Genomic DNA, 19,163 nt, shown 5'->3' with positions numbered 1-19,163 from the left:
TTGCCGTAACCTACACTTGTAGTAAAAACATAGAAGAATGAGCTAGCACACAAAAATGTACTAAGTATGATGACCATGCAAAAGCATGCTTTAAAAGAGACATTTTGGTTGGAAACCATGCATTATGCCACTTTTTAGAAATATCATGAACAATAGCATAATAGTCATCAAATACAAGTATAATCATCATACGAGTCATAACATCACATTTGAACAATATCAACATGTAAGCCATTACCTTCACCTTAGACCTTCACCTCAAATAACCCTCATGCTATACCTTGTGCAATGTGTGGATAGCGTCTCATACCACCATCTACACTAAGGCACCACATTAAGGTCACCAAAAGTGAACTTATCATTCCTTCATTTTCACCGTTGCAAAATTTCCACACATAAGAGACATAACATTTCATAAAACATGACACGGAAAAATAAATCATGATATAACCCAAGTATAGCATGCATCATCACATTAAGCATTTAAGAGTCAACATTCTTCAATAACTTCCTTTAGAGGACTTTCATACATTAGTCATTAAGACTTAGAGAACTCACTATAGGCCTCTTAAAGCCTACTCGTGCCATATATGGATAGCATCCCATACTACTACCCATACTTCATAGAACCTCTCAAGAAACTATAATGCACATCTTATGATGGGAATAGGAATTAAGCAACATAGACCATGAGAGCAAAATCATGGAATCCGGTGTCATATGACCCCACACCGAAGAGAGGTGTTCTACTTGCCTAGGGTAGAACTAGTAAGCATCCTATGTAGGCACATAGTTATGGGATAAGAAAGATGTTCATTGGACTTTAGCCTAACATTGGGAGAGTCACCATCTTAGCCATATCCACTCGGTGCTTAGCCTCCATACCCACAGAGTAGTTCATTCACATTACATTGTTGAACTTGAGAGGGCCATCAACATTAGGCCTACCGACCCAAGGTACATTACCCATGAAAGGGCCACCAACATTAGGTCTACCGATTCAAGGTACATTAAGGATAGCTCATTGAATCATCTTGAAAGGATGTAATATGCCTACTGATTCATCATGAAAGGGTTCCTTAGGCCTACTGATTCAAGGTTCATCATCTCACTCATGAAAGAGCTACCACTATAAAGTCTACCGATTCAAGGTTTATCAAAATAACATTCATGGAAGGGTGCCACAAGCCTACCAACCCCAAAACACAACATTAGAATAGGTCATAGACTCATCAAGCAAGGGTTACCAACCTTAGGTCTACTGATTCAAGACAAGGCCTAGAATACTTCATTAATCATTTATGAAAGGGGTACCTACGTTAGGTCTACCGATTCATATTCAACATTCCAATACACATTCATTATACAAGAGAGGGGTGCCTAAGCCTACCAACTCAAGATTCAACATTCAAGGTCACATTCATCAACACAAGAAAAGGATACCTTAAGCTTACCAATTAAAGATACAAAAATACATAGGATAACCCTTCATATTTCATCATTACCATTCATAAGTGAAAAATTGAGAATAGCCTTTCAATAATAGCACAATTGCATTCTAAACATGACTATACACTTTCATTGATTTCACATGCATATCCTTCGATTGATCATCATATATAGATCCTTCAAATATAGTGATACAAGGAAGATATCCATCAATTCAATACAACCACATACATAGTAAATAAGCACCTCCACCTTTCAAGTGGATCAACATCTAATTCAGAATTCTAATTCAACAAGTAATTGATCATAACTTGCCCTTCAAAGGTCATACTTCCAAATCACCAACACACCAATAATTTACTACAATTAGGGAATGGGTAATGATATACTTTAATAATCCAAACAAATTCAACCATATTCAATTCATATACATTCATCATCAACAAACCCACTTCATAAAGGCACAATTTAGGAATTGAGAGATTTCATGGGTTCATAGAGTATTTTCATCATAAATCATAAATTAAACACTAATACAATCATAATTTGTGATTAGAATCCATTTGAAATGTTTGATGAAAGAACCCATGAGATTGAGTAAAAACCTAGGGTTTTTGAGAATCTTGAAAACTTTGAATTTACTTTTGAATGGACTCTAGCAGTGAAAGCTACTCCTAGATGAAGGATCACCATACCTTAATAGATGAATTCCACTAAAATACGCTCAATTATCCTTCCTTTTCAAGCCCTAAGTCTTCTTCTTCTCTTGGTCTTCAATGGAATTCTAGAGAGAATATATTTGGAGAGGAATGGGTTTTGATTTGGGGAATTTGAATAATGAAATCTAAAAATAGGTTTTTAATGTTTTAATACTCTTAAAATATCTTAATACACTTAAAACAATTAATAAACAATTTACCAAAAGACCCCTAGGTTGGTCGAGCCAAAACCAGAAAAACTGACAGTGACTCGCGCCCTAGACCTACAGACCGTGAGTCCTTTAACGGACCATGCTGGTGGTCCGTGGTTTGGGGCTGGTAAAGGTCATTTGGGGTCTTGACCTACGGAGGCCATCCACGGAGGATGGATGGACCTACGAGCCGTGAACCCCATTTGTAGGTCACCCTAAATTTCTAGCTTTTAGGGATCTTGGAGTCTCGGAGGTTAGGCTTTAGGGTCTTCCTAAAGGACCTTTAGGGTGGTCCTTGGGGAGTCGTGCCTTGACGTTTAATCCCTAAACCCCTCAACCATAGCTGAGAACAACATTAAACCACTTCAAACCTCACACCAAACTTAAAGACATACTAGTTAGGCTCTAGTTTCACTTATTCGTTTTACGGGTCGTTACATTATCCCCCACTTAGGAATATTCGTCCTCGAATGACACTTTAAACACATTAAGGAGATAACAACTCAAGACTAGCATCCCATCATGCATGCAACATCATAAACAATGCACATAACTAGGAGGAAACACCAACTCCACATCAACGTGCTTAATGCAACACAAGAAGGTAGGAACTACATCTACAAACTCATTATGCATCAAAACTTCATCATTTCTCATTTCATTGGAGGAACTACCTTCTCCATCTCATAACATGCTCATTATAACATCAAAAGGAAAATCATGCAATATCTTCATGAAAGCATATTTAGGCATGTTCAACAATCAACCTCATGAAGCATATAGGCAACTCATACTAAATGCACATCAACATGAGGAACATAATTCATGAAAACTCATTTTCTCATATAAACAATAATTCAACTAGAACATGCATAACATAAGGAGACCATGGAAACTCACTTTAACACATGACTCCAAAACATGAAAAAAGCTACAAGGAACTCTTGGTCTCAAGCTTGAATAAGAATAGAAGAAAAGAGATAAGGATACCAAAACTCTCAACCACCTTTCTATTCACATACTATCCCCCACTTAGGATTAAACCCAACTAAGGCTAATCATGAAAACAACATAAGGACCTTAACAATACATTCTCAACTATAAGAAACCATCACTTACCGGTGTCGTCATCCGGATGAGTTCCTTTGTCCTTGTTATCTTGAAGCACATAGAAACGATTTTACTTAGGAGTGTTAGGATCCGGGCCATTAAGAGAATCTTGTTTGGCCTCTCTTCCTTTGGCCGCAAGGGTAGGGCACTCCTTCACTTGATGATCTATGTTTCCACAACCATAGCATTCATTTGTATCGGCTAGGCACTTCCCATAATGTCTCTTTCCACAATTGGTGCAAGTAGGTTTAGAAAATGGAGACCCACTTCCTTTCTCTTGGTTAGCCCTAGGAGTGCTTGAGAAATCTTGGTTTGGAGCTCTCTTCTTGAACCTAGGTTAACCTTGCTCATCGGGTGTAGACCTCTTAAACTCCTTATTCTTCCTCTTAAGTTTGGATTCCTCAATAGATTGATCATAAACCATGAGCCTAGAAATGTTCATATCAATATGGAGCATTGCCGTATGACACTCTTCCTCAACTAGGTCGGAAACTCCCGTAACTCATCTCATTTGACACCAAAGATGGGGCATACTTAGACAATTGGGTAAATTTCAATGAGTACTCGTGCACATTCATGTTATCTTGCCTAAGATTGATAAACTCCTCCATCTTAACCTCTCTTTTCTCACAAGGGATAAACCTACCAAGGAATGCTTCTCTAAACAACTCTCATTCAATGGGACCCACTCCAACCGGCCTATTGTCCTTCCATTCAGTAAACCAAACTTAGGCCACATCTTTTAATTGATAGGCGGTAAGTTCCGCTTTCTCAATAGAACTCACCCCCATAGCATTAACTACCTTATACATCTCATCCAAAAACTTTTGGGGATCCTCTCCCATCTTAGAACCTAGAAACACCGGAGGAGTCATCCTCACAAAGTCTCTCAACCTAGAAGCCATAGTACTCACATTGGGGTTCACTACTCACATTGGGGTTCACATTAGCCTCAACACCCCTATTTGCTTGAGCCGTCATAGCTTGGGCTTAAGTAGTTACGACATGAGCCATCATCAAAAAAACTGACCTAACTTTCTCATTGATCACAGCTGGGGGGTCCACCGAAACTTGATTTCCTTGATTGCCTAGAGGAACTTGGTCACCTTGAAGACCTTGGAAAGGAACTCCCTTATTCACAATCTCCTCTTCCATCCTTCTTGGGTTAGACCTTGTATTCATATCCTACAAACATAAGAAAAGGGTTAGGAAAAGGACACTTATAGAGCTAAACTCTAAGGCACGACTTCAATAATCATGAAAGAAGTGTAACTTCCTAACGTCCTATAACCTCTCACTTATAGATGTGTCGCGACTCACACCGATGAACAAGACTGTACTAGACGTGGCTTGTGAAACATCAATCCTAACAACCAATTCCAAAATCTTATGTTCTGATACATTGTTTGTCACGACCCGAGTCTAGATCCCAAATGCAACACAGCGTACTCGACCCCGAAGGGGTCTTATACAAGGCTCAAAGCTCATTTATTGCATATATAATAGAAATAGTACGGAATTTAAAACTTTTTACTTAAAACCATACAATCTAACATTCAAAAACATTTAAACGCAAGCGGAAGTCTATATCTCGCATGGCCATCTTAGACACAATCTTGAACAAAAATAGGGACACGGCCCTTTACAATTGAAAAGACTAGAATTGTCTATTACATGAAAAAAGAAAGAAACTTCAAAAAAAAAACTTTTGTCCTCGATCTATGAGGAAGTACCACTTTAACCTTGGAGGAAATCTCAATCCAAGAACGTCAATCTAGCTAGAAGCAATCATTTGGCGTAACCTACACTTGTAGTAAAAGCATAGAAGAAAGGGTTATCACACAAAAATGTACTAAGTATGATGACCATGTAAAAGCATGCTTTAAAAGGGACATTTTGGTTGGAAACCATGCATTATGCCACCTTTTAGAAATATCATGAACAATAGCATAAGAGACATCAAATACAAGTATTATCATCATACGAGTCATAACATCACATTTGAACAATATCAACATGTAAGCCATTACCATCACCTTAGACTTTCACCTCAAGTAACCCTCATGTTATACCTTGTGCAATGTATGGATAGCGTCCCATACTACCATCCACACTAAGGCACCACATTAAGGTCACCAAAAGTTAACTTACCATTCCTTCCTTTTCACCTTTGCACAATATCCACACATAAGAGACATAACATTTCATAAGATATGACAAGGGAAAATAACTCATAATATAACCCCAAGTATAGCATGCATCATCACATTAAGCATTTAAGAGTCAACATTCTTCAATAACTTCCTTTAGAGGACTTTTATACATTAGTCATTAACACTTAGAGAACTCATTATAGCCCTCTTGAAGCCTACTCGTGCCATGTATGGATAGCATCCCATACTACTACCCATACTTCATAGAACCTCTCAAGAAACTATAATAGACATCTCACATGATGGGAATAGGCATTAATCGACATGGACCATGAGAGCTAAATCATGGTATCTGGTATCATATGACCCCACACCGAAGAAATGTGCTCTATTTGCCTAGGGTAGAACTAGTAAGCATCTTATATAGGCACATAGTTATGGGATAAGAAAGATGTTCATTGGACTCTAGCCTAATATTGGGAGAGTCACCATCTTCACCATATCCACTCAGTGCTTAGCCTTCATCCCCATAGAGTAGTTCGTTCACATTACATTGTTGTACTTGAGAGGGCCACCAACATTAGGACTACCGACCCAAGGTACATTACCCATGAAAGGGCCACCAATATTAGGTCTACCGATTCAAGGTACATTAAGGATAGCTCATTGAATCATCTTGAAAGGATATGATATGCCTACTGATTCATCATGAAAGGGTGTCTTAGGCCTACTGATTCAAGGTTCATCATCTCACACATGAAAGGGCTACCACCATAAGGTCTACCGATTCAAAGTTTATCAAAATAATATTCATGAAAGGGTGCCACTAGCCTACTGATCCCAAAACGCAACATTAGAATAGGTCATAGACTCATCAAGCAAGGGTTACTAACCTTAGGTCTACCGATTCAAGACAAGGCCTAAAATACTTCATTAATCATTTATGCAAGGGCTATCTACATTAGGTGTACCGATTCATATTCATCATGTCACTACACATTTATCATACTAGAGAGGGTGCCTAAGCCTACCAACTCAAGATTCAACATTGAAGGTCACATTCATCAACACAAGAAAATGATTAATTAAACCTACCAATTCAAGATACAACAATACATAGGAGAACCCTTCACATTACATCATCAACATTCAAAAGTGCATAATTGAGAATAGTCTTTCAATAATAGCATAATTGCATTCTAAACATGACTATACACTCTATTTGATTTCACATGTATATCCTTCAATTGGTGATCATATATAGATCCTTCATATATAGAGATACAAGGAAGATGTCCATAAATTCAATACCACCTCATACATAGTAAATAAACACCTCCACCTTTCAAGTGGATCAACATCTAAATCACAATTCTAATTCAACAAGTAATTGATCATAACTTGCCCTTCAAGGGTCATATTTCCAAATCACCAACACACAAATAATTTACTACAATTAGGGCATGGGTAATGATATACTTTAATAATCCAAAGCAATTCAACCATATTCAATTCATATGCATTCATCATCAACAAACCTACTTCATAAAGGGACAATTTAGGAATTGAGAGTATTAATGGGTTCATAGAGTATTTTAATCATAAATCATCATTCAAACACTAATACAATCATAATTTATCATTACAAACCATTTGAAAATGTTTGCTGAAAGAACCCATGAGATTGAGTAAAAACCTTGAGTTTTTGAGAAATTTGAAAACTTTGAATTTGATTTTGAATAGACTGTAGGGGTGAAAGCTACCCCTAGATGAAGGATCACCACACCTTAATAGATGAATTCCATGAAAATCCACTCAATTAGCCCTCCTCTTCAAGCCCTAAGTCTTCTTCTTCTCTTGATCTTCAATGGAGTTCTAGAGAGAAGATATTTGGAGAGGGAGGGGTTTTGATTTGGGGAATTTGAATAATGAAATCTAAAAATTGAGTTTTCATGTTTTAATACTCTTAAAATATCTTAATACACTTAAAATAACCGTCCATACACTTAAATTAATTTACCAAAAGACCCCTATGTTGGCCGAGCCAAAACCAGAAAAATTGGCAGTGGTTCATGCCCTAGACCTACGGACCGTGAGTCCACTAATAGACCGTACTGGTGGTCCATGGTCTGGGGCTGGGGGTGGTCATTTGGGTTCTTGACCAACGGAGGCCATCCACGGAGCATGGATGGACCTACGGGTCGTGAACCCCATCCGTAGGTCACCCTAAATTTCCAGCTTTTGGGATCATGGGGTCTTGGAGGTTAGGCTTTAGGGTCTTCCTCAAGGACCCTTAGGGTGGTCCTTGGGGAGTCATACCTTGACGTTTAACCCCTAAACCCCTCAACCATAGCTCGGAACAACATTAAACTAGTTCAAACCTCACACCAAACTTAAAGATACACTAGTTAGGCTCTAGTTTCACTAATTCATTTTATGGGTCATTACAGAAAGAGGTCTTAGTACCTGCCTATTGAGAGTTCGGTATTCATGAAATAAAATTCTCCCAAGTGTTAGAGTAAAAGAAAATGTAGACCAGTTTAGAGCTGATGGAATAGGTCCATTGCCTTCAAGTGTCAGCTTTGGACCTATGGGGGAGATGATAAGATTGGGAATCAAGTCAAGTGTTGAGAATAAGATAGTAATGGGTTCAAAAGAGTATGGGAGAGATCTTTTCAAAGGTCTTTTTAGTAACGGAGTAATGTTAGAAAGAGAAGCTTTAATGATCCTATTGTCATAAAGATGGTATGGTAATTCTGTATAAGGTTATAAATGAAAAGGATCAAGAGAATGAGATTTTACTATGAGAAATATTTAAATGAGAGCCCTTAGTTGGTTCCGAAGGAGTTAGTTAGTAGGAGTCCATTTTAACATCCGTTAAGTTGAAATAACTATGAAGAGGCTAAACAATCGAAAATAGTCATTTTTGGAAAAATAATTCGAAATCTGGAAATTTTGCTGTGTAGAAATCAGTGAGTTTTGGCCAACTTTGAGCAAGCATAACTCTTGACTCAGGATGATTTAGGAGTAGTTCCAGTTATGGTTGCGAAGCTTGTGGAATGATCTTTCCAACGCCACCGAGTTTGCTCGATTCCGAGTCCGTATGAGCGAGTTATTCCCTTTGAAAGTTGGGTAGTTGGCAGGTAATCCGTCCGGAAATTTTAAGGGCATTTTGGTCTTTTCCCTAGTTTTTCTTTTGGGGTTATATTGTGTGTTAGGCTGATTTTTGGATCATTTTTATCCCATTTTAAAAGAGTGAGAGTGAGGGTTTTGAGTGAAGAAGAGAAGAAGAAGAGAAGAAGAGGAGAAGAAGAGGAGAAACAGGAGATCAAGCAAGTTTCCATCGTGGATATCGTCAGGGGTGATCCCCACTAGGTATGTGAGTTCTTAGTGTTGGGTTGATCCTTTCCCCCACACACCAAACTCGTTTTATTTCCGAGAAAAGCTTGGTTGGGTTGTTGAAATTGTTGGTTTGTGTTGTTGATTGTGTTGTTGAAGTCCCTTGTTGATTTGGGCATGTTTCCGGTTGTGTTTTTGGTTGAAATCTATTGTATGTTGAGGGATTTATGATTCTAAATGTTTGGGGCTGGAAACCTTGGAGTTAGAAGGTTTAGAGTTGGAGAAAAGAAGGAGAAAAGTCGAAGTTGTCGGGGAAAAGGGGTGGCGCGCCGCGCCTTGCAGAGCGCCCCAAGAAGTGCTCTGACCTTCACCCCTTGGGGTGCTGCGTCCAGCAGAGCACCTCAGCTGGCCCTCTGAGCTTCAAGGGCTGGTGCTCCGTGCCTTGCAGAGCGCGAACAACGCCGAGTTCCATCATTCTTTTCACACTTTCTCATGCATGTTACTAGGTATTGTACCTATGTTTTATAGTTGTTTCCAACACTCTAAGGTACATTTAGACATCCCGAATTCATCCATAAACATGTGATCATATACCTTGAATCCATAGTTCAATCCGAGGCAAGTTAGGATCGAAGTCAAAGTGAAGTTAAAGTCAAGTCAAGTAAAGTTAAGTAGTAAGTCCAAGCAAGTCCTCCAAGCCTTTCAAGAGTCGTTATTGAACGTTTTAACATTGTTTCAAGTTTCAAAGTCAAGCAAGAGTGTAGAGTTCCAAGTTAAGTAAAGAGTCTCGAGTTTCAAGTAAAGTCAAGAGCATAAAGTTGAATCCTCTTCTCAAAAGCTACTAGGGAACTAAGTATTCCCAAAGAGGTTTGTAAATGTTTTTTTACATTTGAGTGAGAGGGGAACCATGTTTTCCAAAAGAGCCTTTTTGGCTAAGTTTTGAGCAATTATCTCAATTAAAGAAAGATGTGTTTAAAGACACTTATGAGCCAAAGCATTTTTGGGAGTAGTATTGATTGGGGACATGAGTTCATATTAACTCAACTCTCCATAAGAACCATGCTCCAAGATGGGACTTGACGTATCATTCTTTTTAGATGATCACGTAAGATTAGGCTAGTGGATCCACTAAGCAAAAGTAAGGTCATATATCATGGCAAGGTATAGGATGGTCCTTGGGCAACGTTAGGTAAAACGTTGTACCACCACTAGGGCTCATAGTGGTGGTTGTCGGTTAAAGAATCTCCCATTAAAGTTATATTACTTTTATATAAATAAAGTTGGGTTGTTATTGCTTTAATCATTAATAAACTGAGTTGTTTGCAATGTTTTAAAAGCTTTATATATCGCATGTATCTTATTGCCTTATATATATATATTGAGTTCAGTTAAGTTATTCTTGAGTCGTACAGGGCCAAAGTAAGTGTTCTCTTGTATTCCTTTCAAACTTAAGTCGTGGTTTAGCTTTCCAGCTCGCATACTCGTACATTCCATGTACTGATGCCAGTTGGCCTGCATCTTATTATGATCCAGACACAGGTACCTCGGATCAGCATCCTGCACGTCGTTGATCCAGCTGAGCACTCCAGAGTCAGTAGTGAGCCTCCTTGCTTTCCGGAAGACTCGGTTGATTTGTGTTCTTAAGTTTTGTTTTATTAGGATTTGTGGGGTCTGTCCCAACATCCATATCAGTATTTTAGAGGCTTCATAGACAGTCAGTCAGTTAGTTTTGAGTCTCTCATCTATGTATATATGTATAAATATTCTATTTTGAGACTCGAGTTGCCTTTTTGGCCAGTTNNCCAGCTGAGCACTCCAGAGTCAGTAGTGAGCCTCCTTGCTTTCCGTAAGACTCGGTTGATTTGTGTTCTTAAGTTTTGTTTTATTAGGATTTGTGGGGTCTGTCCCAACATCCATATCAGTATTTTAGAGGCTTCATAGACAGTCAGTCAGTTAGTTTTGAGTCTCTCATCTATGTATATATGTATAAATATTCTATTTTGAGACTCGAGTTGCCTTTTTGGCCAGTTTTGTATCATTTAAGTTATCTTATGACCTTTCATTGTATTGAGTTATTCGGTTGAGTTAGGTTTCCGCTGAGTTAAGAAAGCCAGGCCAAGGGTTCACTTGGGGCCAGCAATGGTCTCCAAGTGCCGGTCCCGCCCAAGGTTGTCACGACCCAAGCCTAGGGCCTAGACGTGACCGGCGAATGGGGAACCCGAAGGAACCCCAAACAAGCCTCATAGTGTATCATTACACATCCTTGGTCACGGAAGCAATTAAAATTACCATAAGCGATAAGCATAATCAAGGGGAAATCGGGACTAAGGGAGCAACAAAAAAAGGGAATGATACATAAATACCATAGATGAGTCAAGCCCAAACATAATACACAACTTGTCCAACACCACCTCTACACATGGGTACTTAGCGGGGGCCAAGACAAACTACCGGGCTCGCCCTCATAGTCAATACATAACAAAAAAAGGAAAAGTCTTATATATAGCAAAAGATCATAAGCAACGTCCCCGGAATGGAGGACTCACCAATAACCACGATAGAAAATCATAGTAGCCACGCGGAGAAGGATGGTCAAGCGGTGCTCCGGTCCCAACATGGTGACATCATGTAGGCATAGAGTATGCATTAGTACGTTTGAATGTACTAAGTATATGGGATGCAATGCAATGCAATAATAGATGGACATCATAGGCAAAATGCATAATCATACCCGATAGATAGAATACTGATGAGATAATATGTATAATGATGCTTACATAAAAATCATATTTAGTGGGGCGTAGTACATGTGTGGCGAGTGACCATCAATGTTGTATTTCCAAGGCCTACCACCCCCTTGGAGAGGCGAAAGAGGTACAAACCCCTCAATGTGGTTATTCGGGCCTACCACCCCCCGAGCTAGGGACCAAGGTACAAACCCCTCGATATGGTTATACGGGCCTACTACCCCCCGTACTAGGCAACCAAGGTACCAACCCCTCGATACGGTTACCCGGGCCTACAACCCCCCAAGCTAGGCTTGGTCGACTCACAACACTTATATAGAGAAAATCATATACATGTATCCATTTCATCATCATTTCAATGATTATATGACCATCCGACTCATAGGACGTACATTGGACCTTCCATTTCCTAAGAATTCTATAAGTGGGCATTTTATCAAACACATGGTGGGCTATTGTTCATGTAAATAAAATCATGTATTTCAAGAGTACTAAGTTCAACCAATTTCAAAATCCATATAAATCAGTCCACCAACAACATACATATATATATATATCAACCTTCATAATTTGATCATGGAAGCATGAAAACCATAAACATCACATAATAATTCCATTTCATGATAATATGCAAAATAGACCATAATATGGTGTGTAGTAGTAATTTCATACTTCAAGAGTTCATAAATAATCATAAGGACCCATAAACTTGAAGTAGTAATAGAGGATAAATGGTTGGACTTGTGGAAAGGAAGGTTTCCACAATCAAACCCACATACCTCAACTTTGGAGAATCCTTGATGAAGATTGGAATGGAGAATTGAAGCTTGAGATTGAGTCTTGAATCCGGAATTAGAGCTTGAGATCTTTGAATTTGGTTGAGGATCTTGGTGGAATTTTGGAGAGGGCTTAGAGAGTGTTTTTGAGTATTTTGAAGTTAGAAAAAAAATATGACTAAGTATGGGACATATCCCCTTTTTATAAAAAAAAAACGCCCCAACACTTAGCCAAATAAAAATGAGGCTTTAAAAAAAAACAGCTACTGGAAATTGCAATTCTGCCCGGACAGGTTTTACGAAAATGGCCATAACCCCTTCATCCTAACTCGGAATGAGGTGAAACCAATTGTATTGGAAAGCTAACTCGAAGGGCTTTAATTAAATAGGTAGTGTCCCTTCCAGTTCCTTGTGTGCTAAGAAATACGCCTCTTTAAAGTTGACCCTCCAAATCGCATTTTTTGCGATTTTCGAATTTTGATACGATTGCTCTAAAATTCGGGTTAGACCCATTTTCCACTCAATTTGACCCCCAGAATAAGAATATGAAGTCGAATTTCTGAAATCATGCACGGATTTTGAGATATATGGAAATTACAATTATAGGTGCTTCTGAAGCACATTTTCGGACATTTTTGGAGTCGTTTCAATGCATAAGCTATAACTTTGCCATTCTGCCTTAACACACAACCCAAACCAACTGTAGACGCATCGCAATATACAACAAACCCTTGCGTGCCTTCTGGTAAGGTCAATACTAGGCAGTAGTCAACCTCTTTTTCAATTCCTGAAATCTTTACTCACAAGTTTCAGACCATTGAAATTTCACTGTTTTCTGATTTAACTTGGTCAAATGGTATGAAATAGATGAGAACCCCTCTACGAACCTTCTATAATAGCCAGCCAAACCCAAGAAACTCCTAATATTAGTTGGAGATATAGGTCTAGGCCAATTCTGTGCTGCCTCAAATTTATTTTTTTTTTAGTATCAACTTTAATTCCCTCTCCAGACACAATGTGGCCTAAGAATGCTACAGACTCAAGCCAGAACTCACACTTAGAGAACTTTCCATACAACTCTCTATCTTTTAAAGTCTAGAGAACTATTCTAAGATGACTAGCATGGTCTTCTTCATTCCTTGAATAGCTTAGTATGCCATCACTGAAGACGATAACAAACCATATCTAAGTAAGGCTTGAATACTCTATTCATAAGGTCTATGAACGTTGCAGGTGCATTGGTTAAACCGAACGACATGACCAGAAACTCATAGTGACCATAACGGGTCCTGAATATTGTCTTCGGAATATCACATTCCCTCACTCTTAAATGATGGTAGCCAGATCTGAGATCTATCTTAGAGAAACAAGTAGCACCCTGTAACTGATCAAAAAGATAATCAATTCTCAGAAAAGGGTACTTATTCTTGATGGTAACCTTGTTCAACTGACGGTAATCTATACACATCATAAGCAATCTATCCTTCTTCCTCACAAATGGGACCGGAGCTCCCCAAGGTGAGATACTTGGTCGAATGAAACCTTTCTCTAAAAGATATTTCAACCGCTCTTTTAACTCTTTCAACTCTGCTGGTGCCATGTTATATGGCGGAATAGAGATAGGACGAGTATCTAGAAGAATGTCTATACCGAAGTTTATTTCTCTCTCAGAAGGGACTCCAGGAAGATCATCAGTAAAGACTTCTGGAAACTCTCTTACTACTGAAATTGACTGAATATAAGGTATCTCAACACTAGAGTTATTAACTCGGACTAAATGATAGACAGACCCCTTGTAAACTAACTTTCTCACCTTAAGGTACGAAATAAAACAATCCTTAGGCACTGCTGAACTGCTCTTCAACTCTATGACGGTTTCACTGGAAACTGGAACTTGACTACTCGAGTTCTACAATCTATTGATGCATAACAGACATGAAGTCAGTTCATACCTAGAATGACATCGAACTCTACCATATCTAACTTAACTAAATCAGCCATGGTACTTTTGTGATTGACGAAAATAAAACAATCATGATAGACTCTTTCTGCTAGAAAAGACTCACCATCAAGTTTAGAAACACTGAAAGCTCAAGAAGTTGCTCAGGAAGAACATCAAAATTGAAGACTTGGATCATAACAGTGACAATATCTGGCGAAACCTCTTACTCTCGGCGACTAGCGATAGCATAAAGACGATTTCCTTCTCCGCCTTCCCTTGAAGTAGATCATCTAGATGCAGCTCTATCTGGTGGAGCAACTAAAGAAGACTGGGTTCTATTGCCCCCATTACCATTACCCTGTATGCTCTTAGGACACTCTCTCATAAAATGACCGTTCTGGCCACACTTGAAAGTAACTAGTGAAGTTATCACGACACATCCCTGAGTGGCTCCTACCACACTTAGCACATGCAGGAGTCTTAGTACCCCCTTATGCCTTACTACCTTGCGAATGCACAGGCCTAGCTCTGAAGTTCTGAGAATTCTGACTATTGTACTCACATTTGTTCCTTGGTGCAGGTGCACTAGCATATGATGGAGGAGGTTCTTTCTGCTTATGTTGGAAAGAAGACCGATTCGCATTATTCTTTTGCTGCCAGGATTCATTCCCTGATGTCTTAGCCCTCTTATTCTCAAACTCGTCTCTATCCTTTAGCTGGTCCTTCTCAACTTGTTGCACATGGATCATCAGCCTTGTTATGCCCATGTCACCTATTAGCATAGCTGCCTTACTTTCCTTATCTGACAGACGAGGTAACCCAACAATGAATAAACTTTTCCTGCTCCTCAAGTCGACAACCATCTATTTGCTTCTCTTAGCTCATGGGGAAAGAAACTCCCCATGAAAGCACTCTCAAAATAGTCCAACTCACAATCGGTTACGCGCAAGCACGAGTTAAAAAGAAACTTTTTAGAGATAAAACTCTAACGCACAAAATGAGTATGAAATAAGTGAAGGAATTTCCTAAATGTTGCAAGCTCCTAATTATAGACGTGGTGCGCTTCACACCGATAACTAGGACTCTACAGATACGGCTTCATAGACTCCCTAGGACTCTTGAAATCTGGGCTCTGATACCAAGTTTTTCACGTCTCGAAGCTACACCTTAGACGTGGCCGACACTTGAGAACAATTGATGGCCCCAAGCGAACCTTTGGCCTGGCTTTCTTACTCAGCGAAAGACTTTACTCAAGATAAATACTTTTAAATTAGTACACTAAACTGCTCAATAAATAACTGAGAATGTAATAAATAACATTCACTACCAAAGTGACAACTCAAGTCTCAACTCAATTGAAAAGGAAAGTAAAGACTCATGAACTAACATCAACTAACTCTGTCTATGAAGCCCTCTAAACTCTGAGGGATGTCAGTACATGACCCCCGATCATCCTAACAACTGAAATAAGAAAGCAATAAAACAAAACATAACCAAAGGGATCCTCCAGAAAGCAAGAAGGCTCACCAACTGACTCTGAGTGCTCAACTGGATCAACGATGCGCTGGATGCTAATCCTAGTTACCTGTGTCTGCATCATAGTAAGATGCAGGTCAAATGGCATCAGTACATTGAATGTACGAGTATGAGAGGGGAATTCGAAAACAAGACATAAGTTTGAAAGGCACTGAAGAACTTACCTGGCTCAACTCAACTCAACCTAACTGAACTCATTTCAATATAAAGTAGTTTAAAAACAAGTGCAATATAAAGAAAAGTTGTTTAAAACATGATGTCAACTCTGTGTGTATGCAAAGATACATATAACTCTAAAATGTATGTAGAAATACAAATAACTATGTCTATAAAAATATAATTTATTCTGTGAGAGTTTCTCTAACCGACAACCATCACGTAAGAGCTATTGTGATGATACAGTGTTTTACCTCACGCTGCTAAGGTCGTCCTATACCTTNAAATCGATTGTGCCTTGGGGCACCATCTTGTCGGCCCCCTCTCCCCAAAGGAACCGCATTGGCACCATGTGGACGGACCTCCTTACCCTTGTTGCGATTCCGAGGACAATCCATTGCCTTGTGCCCTATTTCCCCAAAACTGTAGCAAGCACCGGTATTTCTCAAGCATGGGCCACCATGGCCCTTACCACACTTCGGACATACATTAATAGGACCCATACCACCAACACCTTGGGCCCTTGGAACATCATTGGCAAACCCCTTATGGGGCGCATGAGAAACCCTTGGCCTTGATGAAACCGGCCTCCCCTTTGACTTTGGAACTTGCCCTCAAAATGGGCCCTCTTGGCCTCATGACCCCTCCTCTTCCTCAACTTCTCCTCCTCCATTTGTTCGGCATAGACCATCAAGTGGGACTAGTCCATGTCACTACTCAACATTGCGGACCGGCATTCTTCACTCACTAGGTCGGACACACCCATCACGAATTTGTTCATTCTAGATCGTGAGTCAGCAACCAAGTGTGAGCATATCTTGAAAGTTGGTTAAACTTGAGGGCATACTCCCTCACACTCATAGACCCTTGTTTTAAATTCATGAACTCCACCAATTTGGCTTCCCTAAGTTCAAGAGGAAAGAATCGATTAAGGAAAGCCGTTTTGAGCTCCTCCCAAGGCACCACATAGTTTGCCCCCTTCTCTTCCTTCCATTGGTTGTACCATATTTGGGCCACCCCTTTTAGTTGGTAGGCCGCCAACTCCGCCTTATCTTCTGACCTCATTTCCATGATAGCTAATATCTTGTAGACTTCATCAATGAACTCTTGAGGGTCTCATCTAGCTCAGACCCATAGAATTCTGAGGGATTCATCCACACGAAGTCTCTCACCCAAGATGCCGGGGTAGGAGCCTGAGCTGCTTGGGCCCCGTGGTTGGCTTGATTAGCCATAGCTTGTGCAAATAAAGTAAGGGCATCCCGAAGATCCCCATTGGTCGGTTGTTCCTTAGGTGCGCGGGCTCGTCTTCCTCTTGTATTAGGCATGATCTAGCATAACAAAGAACAACCGTTAGGGAAGAACTTAATTCAACTCTACAGCACGACTTAGAACATGGAGAAGGGAAACATTTCCTAAAACGTCTCATAGCCTCCTACTCATAGTTGTGGTGCACAACACAACCATGAATCGGACTCTAATCAACGCGGTGTGTTGGACTCCAAGGATCTATCAACCTGGCTCTTATACCAAGTTTGTCATGACCCAAGCCTAGGGCCTAGACGTGACCGGCGAATGGAGAACCCGAAGGAACCCCAAACAAGCCTCATAGCGTATCATTACACATCCTTGGTCGCGGAAGCAATTAAAATTACCATAAGCAATAAGCATAATCAAGGGAAAATCGGGACTAAGGGAGTAACAAAAAAAGGGAATGATACATAAATACCATAGATGAGTCAAGCTCAAACATAATACACAACTTGTCCAACACCACCTCTACACATGGGTACTTAGCGGGGGCCAAGACAAACTACCGGGCTCACCCTCATAGTCAATACATAACAAACAAAGGAAAAGTCTTATACATAGCAAGAGATCATAAGCAACGTCCCCGAAATGGAGGACTCACCAATAACCACGATAGAAAATCGTATTAGCCACGCGGAGGGGGATGGTTAAGCGGTGCTCCGGTCCCTACATGGTGACATCATGTAGGCATAGAGTATGCATTAGTACGTTTGAATGTACTAAGTATATGGGATGCAATGCAATGCAATAATAAATGGACATCATAGGCAAAATGCATAATCATACCCGATAGATAGCATATTGATGAGATAATATGTATAATGATGCTTACATAAAAATCATATTTAGTGGGGCGTAGTACATGTGTGGCGAGTGACCATCAATGTAGTATTTCCAAGGCCTACAACCCCCTTAGAGAGGCAAAAGAGGTACAAACCCTTCAATGTGGTTACTCGGGCCTACCACCCCCTGAGCTAGGGACCAAGGTACAAACCCCTTGATATGGTTATACGGGCCTACTACCCCCCGTACTAGGCAACCAAGGTACCAACCCCTCGATACGGTTACCCGGGCCTACAACCCCCCAAGCTAGGCTTGGTCGACTCACAACACTTATATAGAGAAAATCATATACATGTATCCATTTCATCATCATTTCAATGATTATATGACCATCCGACTCATAGGACGTACATTGGACCTTTCATTTCCTAAGAATTCTATAAATGGGCATTTTCTCAAACACATGGTGGGCTATTGTTCATGTAAATAAAATCATGTATTTCAAGAGTACTAAGTTCAACCAATTTCAAAATCTATATAAATTAGTCCACCAACAACATACATATATATAAATCAACCTTCATAATTTGATCATGGAAGCATGAAAACCATAAACATCACATAATAATTCCATTTCATGATAATATGCAAAATAGACCATAATAGGGTGTGTAGTAGTAATTCCATACTTCAAGAGTTCATAAATAACGATAAGGACCCATAAACTTGAAGTAGTAATAGAGGATAAATGGTTGGACTTGTGGAAAGGAAGGTTTCCACAATCAAACCCACATACCTCAACTTTGGAAAATCTTTGATGAAGATTGGAATGGAGAATTGAAGCTTGAGATTGTGTCTTGAATCCGGAATTAGAGCTTGAGATCTTTGAATTTGGTTGAGGATCTTGGTGGAATTTTGGAGAGGGCTTAGATAGTGTTTTTGAGTGTTTTGAAG

Source organism: Solanum stenotomum, chromosome 10, assembly GCF_019186545.1.
Source record: "Solanum stenotomum isolate F172 chromosome 10, ASM1918654v1, whole genome shotgun sequence".
Classification (NCBI taxonomy): Eukaryota; Viridiplantae; Streptophyta; class Magnoliopsida; order Solanales; family Solanaceae; genus Solanum; species Solanum stenotomum.
The sequence above is the reverse complement of the archived record's forward strand: the minus strand, read 5'-3'. Positions refer to the sequence as shown.